At 38.5% G+C, this 13,607-nt stretch overlaps 1 pseudogene; it reads right to left on the minus strand.

Annotated features, from left to right (window-relative positions):
- Window positions 1-10,985: 10,985 nt before the first annotated feature.
- On the minus strand, window positions 10,986-11,597 carry LOC123952301 (annotated as a pseudogene).
- Between the last annotated feature and the right edge of the window lie 2,010 nt (window positions 11,598-13,607).

The raw sequence follows: 13,607 nt of genomic DNA on the forward strand, positions 1-13,607 counted from the left end.
AATATATTCATAAAAGGTAAAGGTAGCATTTCAAATCAAGGGAGAAATGAGTGAAGAGTCAATACAGGTTAGTAAAACATTCAGCTAACCATTAGCAGACAGCCAAAAAAGGAAAGAAGAAAGGAAGGAAGGAAAGATGGAAGGAAGGAAGGAAGGAAGGAAGGAAAGATGGAAGGAAGGAAAGGGAGATGGAAGGAAGGAGGGAAGGAGAGATGGAAGAAAGGAGGGAGGGAGGGAAGGAGGGAAGGGAGGGGAATAGAGAGAGGAAGGGAGAAAGAACAATTGAATGTCCTTACATGTTAGGCTAAAGTCCAGATGATTTAAAATTTATATATAAAACAAAGGAAATATAGAAATAGAAGGAATTCTATAGGCGAATAATAATATCTAATATCTTGTGTTTGAACCTTGTGCCAGACTCTATGGCAACTTTATACATATTGTTTATTCCTTATAAGTATTCAGAAGATATTAATGTAATGTAGTGAAAGATTACACAAAAATACAAAATAAGGGGCGCCTGGGTGGCTCAGTGGGTTAAAGCCTCTGCCTTCGGCTCGGGTCATGATCCCAAGATCCTGGGTTCGAGCCCCGCATCGGGCTCTCTGCTTGGCAGGGAGCCTGCTTCCTCCTCTCTCTCTGTCTGCCTCTCTGCCTGCTTGTGATCTCTGTCTGTCAAATAAATAAATAAAATCTTAAAAAAAAATGCAAAATAAAACTCAAAATTAAGAAATATGCTAACATTATGCATCCTCTTAGTAGATCTTAGAAAAATTGTATATTAGTATCCCATAGATCTTGAAAATTTGGAATCTGGCAAAACTAAATACTCAATAATATAGAATGATAAAATATATCTATTTCAATGCCAAATCCAGCAGTATGCTGTATGGAAAAGCACTCAGAGAATCTCTACTAAATTCAGGAACAAGACAGGATGAACATTACTACTACTAACATTTATCATTGATTAATCTTGAAAACATCTAGAAGATTGCACTGGAAACTAACAGTGGGTGCCTCATTTGTTATTTTGGATGGGGACATGCCTCTGCACAGATGGGGATAGAAGTGTGTAACAGATGTTATTATTATTTATAAATATTTGGTACTCCTTCCTGGGGTAGGATTATCCCTTCCTACCTTATTGGCCTCAGGCTTCACTATGGAATTTGCTTTAGCCTGTAAATTGTGATTGGAAGTGATAAGTTTCACTTCCAGGCAGAAGGTTTAAGCAACAATAAATCATTAGTTTAGAAGTGATATTTCAAAACAGTGGGGGTGGGGGGGAATGATTGGATCCATTCCTCACACTAAAAATTACAAGTGTATCAGAGATAGGAGTGCAAAAATTGAATTAATGTAAGTATTTAAAACTGTCAACAGCTGAGCTGGAGATTGCTGAGCTGCCTGTGTCGAGGTGGTAAATTAGGACAAGTCAAAATGAAAGAAACAATCAAGACTTTATTCACTCATTGATATATCCTAAGTAAGAGGCAAAGCAGGAAAAAACTACTGGCTTTCCCTTTGGTTTATTTTTTCCCCTAGCAATTGCAGGGTGAGGATCAGATGTAAGCAGATGGGAGGAAATCTCCAGCTTTGTATGGACCTGGGGGGCCAAGGAGAGAATTGAAGAAGGGCTAGAAGTTGAACAACACTGAATCTTGAGTGAAAGTGGGGAAAAGCATCTTCAAGGTGCCTGGATAAGGTGGTATCCGTGAAAGAGGTGCCTTGGACAGGCCCTTCCCCGCAACGAAGGAGGTCTCTAAATGGAGGCACTGGGGTTATAGATTTAGATATTTCTATATCTGCAATCCAAGAGCATTGTAGGTGTGGGAGTGCTGAGTCCTTAACTGTACCTTCCCCCAGACTGTGCACCAAGTCCAGTGTAGGGAGGGCAGATTTCCAGGTAAAGACTATACCTGCCTTAATTTGGACCTAAATGATCACACATAAGTTTTTGGCCTGGAGCAGGACTACTCAAAAATCATGTGTAAATTACTCTATATGCTGGAAATGAAGAAATGTTTTCCAACCATAATTTAGAAGCGGTATGGAAAAAAGATGGATACATTTGATTACATAAAAATAAAATAAAACTTTACATCACAAAATATATGGGCAAAATAGATGGAAAATTTCAAAAATGAATTTGTAATTTAAGTTACAAAGGGTTACTCTCTACAGTGTATACAGTACTTCTAAATGACAAAAATAGACACACAAAAAAACCATCAACCCCACAGAAAAATGAGTTAGAAAGATGAAGAGACAGTTAAAAATGTAAATGACTCTTACCCATATGAAAAGATGCTCAGAATCATTCAAAATAAGAGAAATGTAAATTAAAACTACATTGAGATGTCATTTCTCACATATCAGATTGGAAAATCAAAAGTTTAACAACACCATCTATGGATGAGATTGTGAATAAATGGCACTGTCATTACTTGCTGTTGGTGCTGCAAAATGGTAAAATGCCTATGAAAGGGATATTGAATATATCCAGCAATATTGCATACATATTTACCTTTTGAAGCAGGAGTCTTACTTCTATGAGTCTATCTCAAAGTTACACTGACAAAAATAAAAAAAGATGTAAAAATAAGGCTATAAGACGGAAACACATATATATATACATATATATTATATATATGATAATATACATACATATCAAAAGGGAATGGATTGTGGCACCTGGGTAGCTCACTCAGTTAAGCATCTGCCTTGGGCTCTGGTCATGATCTCAGGGTCCTGGGATTAAGCCCCCCATCGGGTTCCCTGCTCAGTAGAGGGGGTTCTCCCTCTCTCCTCCCTCTCTCCCTACCCCCTGTCCCTGGCTTGTGGTCCCCCTCTCTCAAATAAATAAATAAAATCTTTTAAAAAATGCATTGAGGAGCACCTGGGTGGCTCAGTCATTAAGGGTCTGCCTTCGGCTCAGGTCATGATCCCGGGGTCCTGGGATCAAGCCCCGCATTGGGCTCCCTGCTCCAGGAAGCCTGCTTCTCCCTCTCCCATTCCCCCTATGTGGGTTCTCTCTAGGTCTAATAAATAAATAAAAATTAAAAAAAAAAGAATGCATTGAATAAACTCTGATATATGCACATATTGGGGTACTATGCAACTTTAAAATGGAATGAGAAATATCTATACATATATAATAGAATGGGATGATATTCTGTATCTATTTTTTTTATGATTTTATTTATTTATTTGACAGACAGAGATCACAAGTAGGCAGAGAAGCAGGCAGAGAGAGAGGGGGAAGCAGGCTCCCTGCTGAGCAGAGAGCCCGATGCGGGGCTTGATCCCAAGACCCTGAGATCATGACCTGAGCCAAAGGCAGAGGCTGAACCCACTGAGCCACCCAGGCGCCCCTGCATATATTCTTAAACAAATTGCTAAGAGAGGGTCTGGCAGATAGCTTTCAGCTATCAGTCCTATCAGACAACTAAAGACAGCCACCTTGCCCAAGGTGATATTTCTTTTCCAAGTGAAGCTGAACATAGAAAGGTCTGTCTTCCTTGCTCCAATTCAGAGTATTTCTGAACGGTCAATCTATCTTTACATAACCTGAAGTTCAGCTAAGGCCTCAGTTGAAACTGGATCCAGTTAATCTTCTTCCTTTGCAAAGTTCTACTTCTTTCCTTTCCTCTCCAAACTTATAAGAAACCACCTGCACACTAATCTCTATCACAGATTCTGCTTCCCTGTGAGCTTAATGCCAGGAGTTGTTCAAGACAGCCAATTTTGGATGGGAATTTGAAGCTGGATCACTCCCCACCGCATGGCAAACTATGAATGGAATATAGTACCACTGGCACAACATGGCAATGCAAATGTTAAAACTGTTACTAGTGTGGTACTGGGATGCCATAATGAGGGATAGGAGTGCACTGGCTGGTGCAGCATATAAACTAAGAAATGTGGGGGAAACCACAACTATAAGAATAGCACAATTGAGTAGTTTGTTGTTGTTTTTTTTAAAGATTTTATTTATTTATTTGTCAGAGAGAGAGTGAGCAAGCACAGGCAGACAGAGTGGCAGGCAGAGGCAGAGGGGAGAAGCAGGCTCCCCGCCGAGAAAGAGCCTGATGTGGGACTCGATTCCAGGATGCCAGTATCATGACCTGAGCCAAACGCAGCCGCTCAACCAACTGAGCCACCCAGGCATCCCTAGCTGAGTGGTTTTTGATAAACTTGATTGTTGAATAAGATGATATATAGCCAAGGTGATTAATCAGCAAGTAAAAGCTAAGGGCGAAAGACCAACGGTCTGGAGACTATTGTCTCTTGAAGCCAGAGGGAGGAGAAAACTGAGGACCCAGCTCAGAACACAAGCCTCAGATTCACCAAACTATAACTGTTTAACTCCCAACGAAGGCAGAAGTGCTATGCCTAGGTCGGAAACATAGTGAAGAGAAAAATAGGACCCTGACATATGGAATGGTTATATCTAGTGGTTGCCCTGAAAATTCTCAAAGTCTTCTAGACTTGCTGAGCCTATAGAAATGGCTCACGTCTCTCTAAAACAGGATAACAGTCTCCCTTGCTTAAAAAAAAAAAAAAAAATGCAGAGGCCTCTTCCCTACAAAACATCCCTTGAAATCTGTCCTGACTGAAAAATTCTGGGCATGGGGGGGAAGGAACTGTACCCCAAAAGAGCTACCGGACGTAGCCATCATGTGCCAGGAGGAACCAGTGGGACTAGATCCTGAGGGAGTGTAATCAAGAGTGCCAGAACATAAAGTTGAATAGGAGGAAACTATCAATATATCCTCTCCCAAGATATGGAATATAATTCTCTGTCAAAGGCTTAAAGAGACATAAACATCTTATTAGGATAACTCCCAGAAGCATGCAAAATGTAATGGCTTATACTAAGTGAGGTAGAAATGCCTCAATTACTATATCAGATAATGGGGAAAGGTTATTTAAAAGCTAATATAAGTGCGTTTGCTAGAGTGCATATAACATATAGGGCCAGAAACTTCACAATACTTACCCAAACTATAAGAAATATGTTAATGAGAAGGTCATCAGCAATATTTTAAAGTTTAGCACAGTTCTCCTCTGTAGGCTAGGGCTAAAAAATAGAGGATGACATTAGAGAATAGGGTCAAATAATAGCAATAGTTATGCTAGGCTCTCAAAACAATAGAGAGTCCAAGCAGGGACAGAAGCTGGATGGATACAATAATTATGGGTGGTGCGGTCAGAGAAAAAACTAGGGACACTTGATAAGCAGAGACTTATGGAAGTGGTTAATACACAGCTTTCCTAAGGGCAAATGAGATGAATAGGAAATAAGGATACTCCACAATCTGGAAAATTAAAAGATTTTTTTTAAAGATGTTATTTATTTATTTGACAGAGAGAGATCATAAGTAGGTAGAGAGGCAGGCTGAGAGAGTGAGAGGGAAGCAGGCTCCCTGCCGAGCAGAGAGCCCGATGTGGGACTCGATCCCAGGACCCTGAGATCATGACCTGAGCCGAAGGCAGCAGCCCAAACCACTGAGCCACCCAGGCACCCCTGGAAAATTAAAAGATTTTAAAGAAAACCAGAATTCTGAGAATAGTTGCCCAGCAAAGAGTCATGGCCTCTTGTTAGTTTTTGGAAGTCCAGAGCAGAGAGGACCCTGGAACACCATGACAAGTATAAATGGTCATAAATATCCCAATCTTTTCCCAATGGAAACTACAGCCATTTAATTTGGTGACTATACACTGGGGAAAGGGAATACTTAAACATTACAAAAATTATTACAACAATAGTCTTCATGCCAAAAAATGAATGATCAGATATTTCACAGAAAGGAAACAGATGGCAAATAAGCACATAGAAGATGTTCAACATCCTTAGTCATTATGGAAATGAAAATTTAAAACAAAATGAAAAATCACTGTACACCTATCAGAGTAGCTAAATTAAAAATAGTGACAACATCATATACTGACAAGGATGTGGAGAAACTAGAATATAAAATGATACAACCACTCTGAGAATATTTTGGCAGTTTCTCAAAAATCTAAACACAACTGCCATATGACTCTTCAATTGTGCTTGAGCATTTGCCACAAAGAAATGAAAGCTTATGCTCACAAAAAAAAAATCTGTATGAATGCTCATAGCAGCTTTATTCATAATATGCAAAATTTGGAAACAATCCAGATATCCTTCAACATACTTAAACGAACTGTGGTATATCCACACCACGGACTACTATTCAGCAATTAAAAAAAAGAACAAACCAGTGATACACATAACAATCTGAATGAATCTCCAGGGAATTAAAGAGAGTAGAAAAAAAAAGCCAATACCAAATGGTTTCATACTATATATTTCTACTTACACATCTCTATAGAAATGACAAAATTTTAGAAATGGAGAATAGATTAGTGGTTGCCCAGACTTAAGGACCAGATTGCGGGGGGGGGGGGGGGGGGGGGGTAGGAGGGAAGTGGATGTGACTGTAGGATGGCAACATGAGAGACCTTTGTGATGATAAAAATGTTTTTATCTTGACAGAAGGAATGATAATACCCTGTATATTTACTATAATTTTGCAAGAAGTTACCATTGAGGGGCGCCTGGGTAGCTCAGTTAGTTGAGTGTCCAACTCTTGGTTTTGGCTTAGGTCACTATCACAGGATCCCAAGATTGGGCCCTATATCGAGCTTGTTTCTCTCTCTATGCTCCTTCCCCAGTTCTCTCTCTCTCTGTGTCTCTCAAAAATAAACACAATCTTAAAAAAGAAAAGAAATATCATTGAGAGAAACTGTAAAATGTGCACAGAATCTCTGTATTATTTCTTACTATGAATTATCCCAAAATAAATTTATTTTAAATAAAGCTTTATGCTGTGATGCCTCCTTACAGACTCTGTGGAATTCAAAGCATCATTGGTGAAAAAGACATGGTGTAACGTTTATGACTAGACCTAATGGGAGGCTCATACTTCAGATTATGTGGTTCCTAGAGCAACAGTGGTGTACTACTAGGATCTGGTAGGGAGTGTCTGATTATGGAATGCCAATTGACTATGAAGGCAATCTTGATATATTCATCCAAGGCAATATTGCTTAGCAATTAAAAAAGAAAAAGATTTACCTACATATAATATGGATGAATCTTGAAACTTTATACCGAGTGAAAGAAGACAGACATAACGAAGTACATATAGTAAAATTCCATTTATATGAATTTTTAGTACTAAAAAAATGAATCTATAGTGTTAAAAATCAGGTTAATACTTGTTTGAGATTGAGGGAGGAGCCGACTAATTCAAAGTAGCAGAAGGAAGTTTTCTAGAATGATAGAAATATGCTAAATCTTGATTTAATGCAAGCCCTATCAAAATACCAATAGCATTTTTTATAAAACTACAACAAATAATCCCAAATTTCTGTGTAAACACAGAAGACCAAAACAGCAAGAGCTCAAAAAAGAAGAACAAAACAAGGTATCACAATCCCAGATTTCTGTATATACTGCAAAGCTGCAGTAATCAAAACACTGTGGAACTGGCACAAAAGTAGACACATAAATCAATGGAGCACAAGAGAGAGCCCAGAAATATACCCATATTAAATAGTCATATTAAATAGTCCTTATGACAAAGGAGGCAGGAATATGCAATGGGAAAAAAATGGTGTCTTCAACAAATGATGTTGGGAAAACTGGACAATTATATGCAAAAGAATGAAACTGGACCACTTTCATACACCAAACACAGAAATAATCCAAAATGTGAGATCTGAAACTATAAAAACCCCAGAAGAGAGCATAGACAGTAATTTCTCTGACATGGGCCTTAGTACCATTTTTCTAGATAGTTTCCTCAGGCAAAGGAAATAAAAGCAAAAATAAATGATTGGGACTACATCAAAACTAAAAGCTTCTGCCCAGCAAAGGAAAATATCAACTGAACAAAAAGACAAGCTACTGAATGGGAGAAGATATTTGCAAATGATATATCCAGTAAGGGATTAGTATCCAAAATATATAAGTAATATACAAATGATCCAATTAAAATGGGCAGAAGACATGAACAGACATTTCTCAAAAAAAGGCGTGCAGATGGTCAACAGGCACATGAAAAGATGCTCAACATCACTCATCATCAGAGAAATGCAAACCAAAACCACAATGAGATACACCTCACACCTGGCAGAATGGCTAACATCAAAAACACAAGGAACAACATGTGTTGCAAAGATATGGAGAAAAAGGAACCCTTATAAACTGCTGGTGGAAATGCAAACTTGTGCAGTTACTGTGGAAAAAATTAGAGGTTTCTCAAAAATTTAAAAATAAAATTACCATATGATCCAGATGTTCTACTAGTGAGTATTTACCCAATGAATACAAAAATACTAATTTTACTAGATATGTACACCCCTATGTTTATTGTAACATTATTTACAATAGCCAAAATATGGAAGCAACTCATTTGTCCATCCGAAGATGAATGAATAAAGCAGAAATACACACACACACACACACACACACACACACACAATAGAATATTACTCAGCCCTAAAAAGTAATGAAATTCTGCTATTTGTAACATGGATGGATCTAGAGAGTATAGTACGAAGTGAAATAAGTCAGTCAGAGAAAGACAAGTAACATATGATTTCACTCATATATGGAATGGAACTTAAGAAACAAAACAAATGAACCAATGAAAAAAGAGGACCCCTCCCCCCAAAAAAGCCAGACTCAAATACAGTGAAAAATTGGTGGTTACCAGAGGTAGGCTGCGGATGGGTGAAAGAGATAAAATGAGTACATTTGTTGTGATGAGCACTAAGTAATATATAGAATTGTTGAATCATTATATTGTACACCTGAAACCAATATAACATTTTAAGTTTAAGAGTAAATAAATAAGTAAAAGAAAAAATGTATATGAGTGTAAAATAAAAAAGGAATGTACTACATCTTGCCTGGGGTAGTTGTCACATGGATTTTTACAATTGTCCAAGTTCATCAAACTGAATAAGTAAAATGTGAGCAGAATCTTACATATAAATAATATCTAATAAGTTTGATTTAAAAATTGTTTCCAAAAATGACCTACTAACCAACTTGAACAAGCTCCCACTGGCAAAAGATAGAATTTGAGACCTTCCAAGACGATGGAGGAGCAGGGGATCCGAGTTTTGTCCGAGCCCTGGAAATCAGCTAGATAATTATTAAATCATTCTGAAAACCTGGAAAATAAGCCAGATATCTGAGAAAAGAATTTTACAAATAGAAAAGCAAAGACTTTTTGCAACATAGGAGATGCAGAGATGTGAATCTGAGGTGACACATTGGGAGATAAAAGACCAGAGTAGAGCGCCTCCACAAGCCGGCTACTGGAAAGGGTTACAAACAGCAGAGTGCAAAGTTGGAACTTTCGTAAGTTTACCTGAATGGTGCTCAGGAGAATTCCAGCAGGCAGAATCCCAGGTGGGGCAGCATGGTCTCAGGATCCCTGGGATCACAAAAAGAATGAGGGGCACCCTCGTTCTGAGTGTGGCAGAGTTCCCAGGCATTGGAGCAGGAAAGCTGGTTGCAACAGTGAGACCAGGTGCTTTTTTCTCCTTGGTGTTGCCATAAACCAGGAACCCCTGCATGGTAACGGGAAAGTTCTCTGAGCAGGGGCCCAGCAAAAAGCAGAACTGCAGTGAGGCCCCCTTCCCTACCCTGAGAGGAGCAGCCCTGTACACTCCACAAAAATCTGTTTACAGTTTGGAGACTCATGAGCGGGTCTCGTGCTTGAGGTAGAAATGCTCAGGCACAGACTGGATGAACACAGAGTTCAGTCTGAAACTAGACAGACAAGAGTGATTGACTTCTTTTCTGTGAGGGCTCACTTAAGAGTGGGGGATTCAAAATAAGCTCCTGGGATAGAGATCGGAGCGCCGCCATTTCAAGCCCCCTGGCAAGAGCGGTGCAATTCCTCCCGGCAAAGACCCCTGAGAATCGGTGAAACAGGCCCCTCCCCTAGAAGACCGGCGGGAACTTCTGGCAAATACCAGGTTTACCAATCGTACAAAACTGTAAAACTCCAGCTTTGGGAGAAAGAAGTATATAGCATTTGTGGGTTTTTTCTTATTTTTCTTTAATCCTTTTTTATATTTTATTACCCTTTGCAGCTATTTTCTTATTTTATCAATTATTTTTTAATTTTCATTTTTTCACTTGCCATTTATATATTTTTCATTTTTGGCTTCCGTTCATTGTATTCAAATATATTTTATTTTATTTTTGTTTTTGTTTTTGTTTTTTTTAATTTTACCTATTTATTTGACAGAGAGACAGATCACAGGTAGTCAGGGAGGCAGAGAGAGGAGGAAGCAGGATCTCCGAGGAGCAGAGAGCCCGATGTGGGGCTCGATCCCAGGACCCTGGGATCATGACCTGAGCCGAAGGCAGAGGCTTTAACCCACTGAGCCACCCAGGCGCCCCTATTTTATTTTATTTTATTTTATTTTCCCTTTCTGACCAATTTCGGGATCTAGTTTTTTCTAACAAACAGACCAATATACACCAAGGTCTAGTTTATTGTTCTGTTCTGATCAACTTCCTATCTGATTTTATTTCCATTTTATTCCCATTTTTTCCCTTTTCTGCTTGGTTTCTGTTCTCTTCTGATTGTGCAATGTGTATTTTTCTGGTATAGTTATTATTCTTTAGTCCTTCAGTTTTATATTTTTACACTTTTCAATTATTTTCTTGTCTTTTGGGGTGGAGGGGTTTAAAGAAGGGAATGTATTAGTAAGCACAAGGATAGAACTTGCCATTGGGTACCCCCAGAGGAGGCAGGCCAGGCCAGGCCCCCAATCTGGCAGAGGGGAGTGTGAAAGTCCCAGGAGCTCTCAGGGAATGTCACTGCTAAAACATATATATATGTGTGTGATATATATATATATATATGAATGGCATATATATATGCCATTCATGGGAGGGCAGGAACAGGGCTGGGATAGGATCAGAGGATTTGGCAGGGCATCCCATAGCTGGTCATGCTGGCCTGGGATGCCCAGCAGTTGCGGCCCATCTGCAACCCAATGACAATCTTGCCCTCTTGCAGCTGGTTGTCTGAGAAGTTCCAAGGGTTCTCCTTGGACTTCTTAGGAAAGCAGTTGGGATCCCCAGAGAAAAGCTCGTTACCCTGGGCTACCACCAGTTCACCCAGGTTCATCAGCATCCACTGCATATAGGCTATGTTCTTTTCTTTCCAGATGTCCACAGTCTGAAAAATGTCAGTGGTGTTGATGCCACAGTGCTTGACTGCCTGTAGGAACTGAGATATCTGCTCCAGCACCTTGAAGGCTCTAGTGGAGGCCTGGATATTTTTCCCTGGGGCCTGTCCTTTGGGGTACAGCCTGTTAATGAGCTCACACAGAACCATGCCTTCCTTATGCCTGTTCTGGAAGCTCTCCCGCCCAGGCTAGGGCCAGCTCACATCCTTGTGGCACTGGGTGGTGATTCACTGGATCAGGATCTGCTCCAGGTCTGCATCCTACTGTTTCTCAATCTTCTGCTCTACCTCCCAGCTCAGGCTGTAGGCAGGTCCCCTACTGGCCATTCCAAAGGGTGGTGGTGGAGTTGTGGCTGTAGGGTGCATTGGTGGTAAGTGCAGCACAATCCTGGCAGGGGCTGCCAGTGGAGTCCAATTATTTTCTTGTCTTTTCAATTATTTTTGTCTTTTTAAATTTTCATTTTTACACTTACAGTTTATAAATATATATATATTTCATTTTTGGCTTCATTTCATTGTATTCAACTACATTTGTGTGTGTGTGTGTGTGTGTCCCAAATATAGTCAAGTATAGGCAAGATCCCAAAATAGGCATATATGTATATAGAGATATATATATACACACACATATATACATAGTTTTCTTTCTTGCCTATTTTTAATATCTGGTTTCTTCTAACAAACAGACCAAAATACACCCTGGATCTAGATTATTGTTCTGTTCTGTTCAACTTCTTGTCGCATTTTATTCCCATTTTTTTCCCTTTTCTTATCTTACTGGTTTCTGTTCTCTTCTGATTTGTGTAGTGTGTATTTTTTCCAGCATAGTTATTATTTTTTAGTCCTTCAGTTTTATATTTTATTTTCCTTTTCAATTATTTTATTATCTTATCAATTATTTTTAAGTCTTTTTGAAATTTCATTTTTACACTTTTATACTTTCAAGTTTCATTTTAAACTTCATTTTACACTTAAACATTTTTGAGGTTTTCTTTTTTGCCTATTTTGGGATCTAGTTTCTTCTAACAAACAGACCAAAATACACTCAGGATCCAGTTTATTGTTCTGGTATGTTCTATTTCTTGCTTGATTTTATTCTCAGTTTTTTTTCTTTTTTCATTTTGGTTTCTGTTCTCTTCTGATTTGTGTAATATACATTTTTCTGGTATCATTGCTGCTATATTTGTATTTTCCCTCCCTTTGTTTTATTCTTTTCTGGACATAATGACAAGATGGAAGAACTCACCCCAAAAAGAGAACAAGAAGCAGAACTCACAGCCAGGAATCTAATGAATATGGATGTAAGTAAAATGTCAGAACTAGAATTCAAAACAACAATTGTAAAGATACTCTTTGGGCTTGAAAAAGCCATAGGAGACACTAAAGAATCCCTTACTGGAGAAATAAAAGAACTAAAACCTAAATCAGGTTGAAATAAAAAATGTTATTTCTGAGATGCAATAAAAACTAGAGGCTCTAACTGCTAGGATAAACGAGGAAGAAACGTCAGTTATAAAGAAGACAATATGATGGAAAATAAGGATGGTGAGAAAAGATAAATAACTACTGGCTCATGAAGGGGTGGGTTCAAGAGATCAGGGATATCATAAAGTGAAACAATATTAGAATAACTAAGGTCCCAGAGGACTCTTGTACCCAATCTTCCCCCACTTTTCTCTTTCCCTCAATAGTCAGAACTGCATTGCAATCTGGTGGTACTCTGAGACAGTCCTGGTTTCTTTCCTATTTTCTCTCACTGGCATTTACTCTAATAAATCTCATGCATATATAATCTCAAACCAATACAACATAGATCTTAATGCCAGTTCAAACAGCAAACTATATAGAAGTCAGCAAACTGTAGGTTGAAGGTCAAATCCAGCCTATGACTTGTTTTTACAGTCTACAAGCTTAAAACGGCTTTTACATTTTTAAATGTTTATAACAGTAAATAAAATAATATATACAATGAAAACTGTATGTGGCCAACAAACCCGGAAATGTTTATTTTCTGGTCCTTTATGTAAAAAAAGGTTCCTGACTTCTGAACTATAGAAAGGAAGGAAGGGAGGGAAGGATGGAGGAAAGTAGCAGGGGGCAGGTATTTTTCCTGGCATTTGATAAAATTTTATTTGACTACATGGTTGATGATATTTAGAAATTATTGTTTATTTTTAAGTATATCACTATTGTGGCTATGTTTTTAAAGTTCTTATGTTTTTAGAGATGTAAAACCATTATCAGATAATATAATACCTGGGATTTACTTCAAAAATGCATATGACTGAGGAGGGCAGAAGTGTAAATATAAGAAGATTGGCCATGAGTTGCTAAATCACAGGAACCAAA

The sequence above is a fragment of the Meles meles genome, chromosome 10 (genome assembly GCF_922984935.1).
Source record: "Meles meles chromosome 10, mMelMel3.1 paternal haplotype, whole genome shotgun sequence".
In the NCBI taxonomy this organism is placed as follows: Eukaryota; Metazoa; Chordata; class Mammalia; order Carnivora; family Mustelidae; genus Meles; species Meles meles.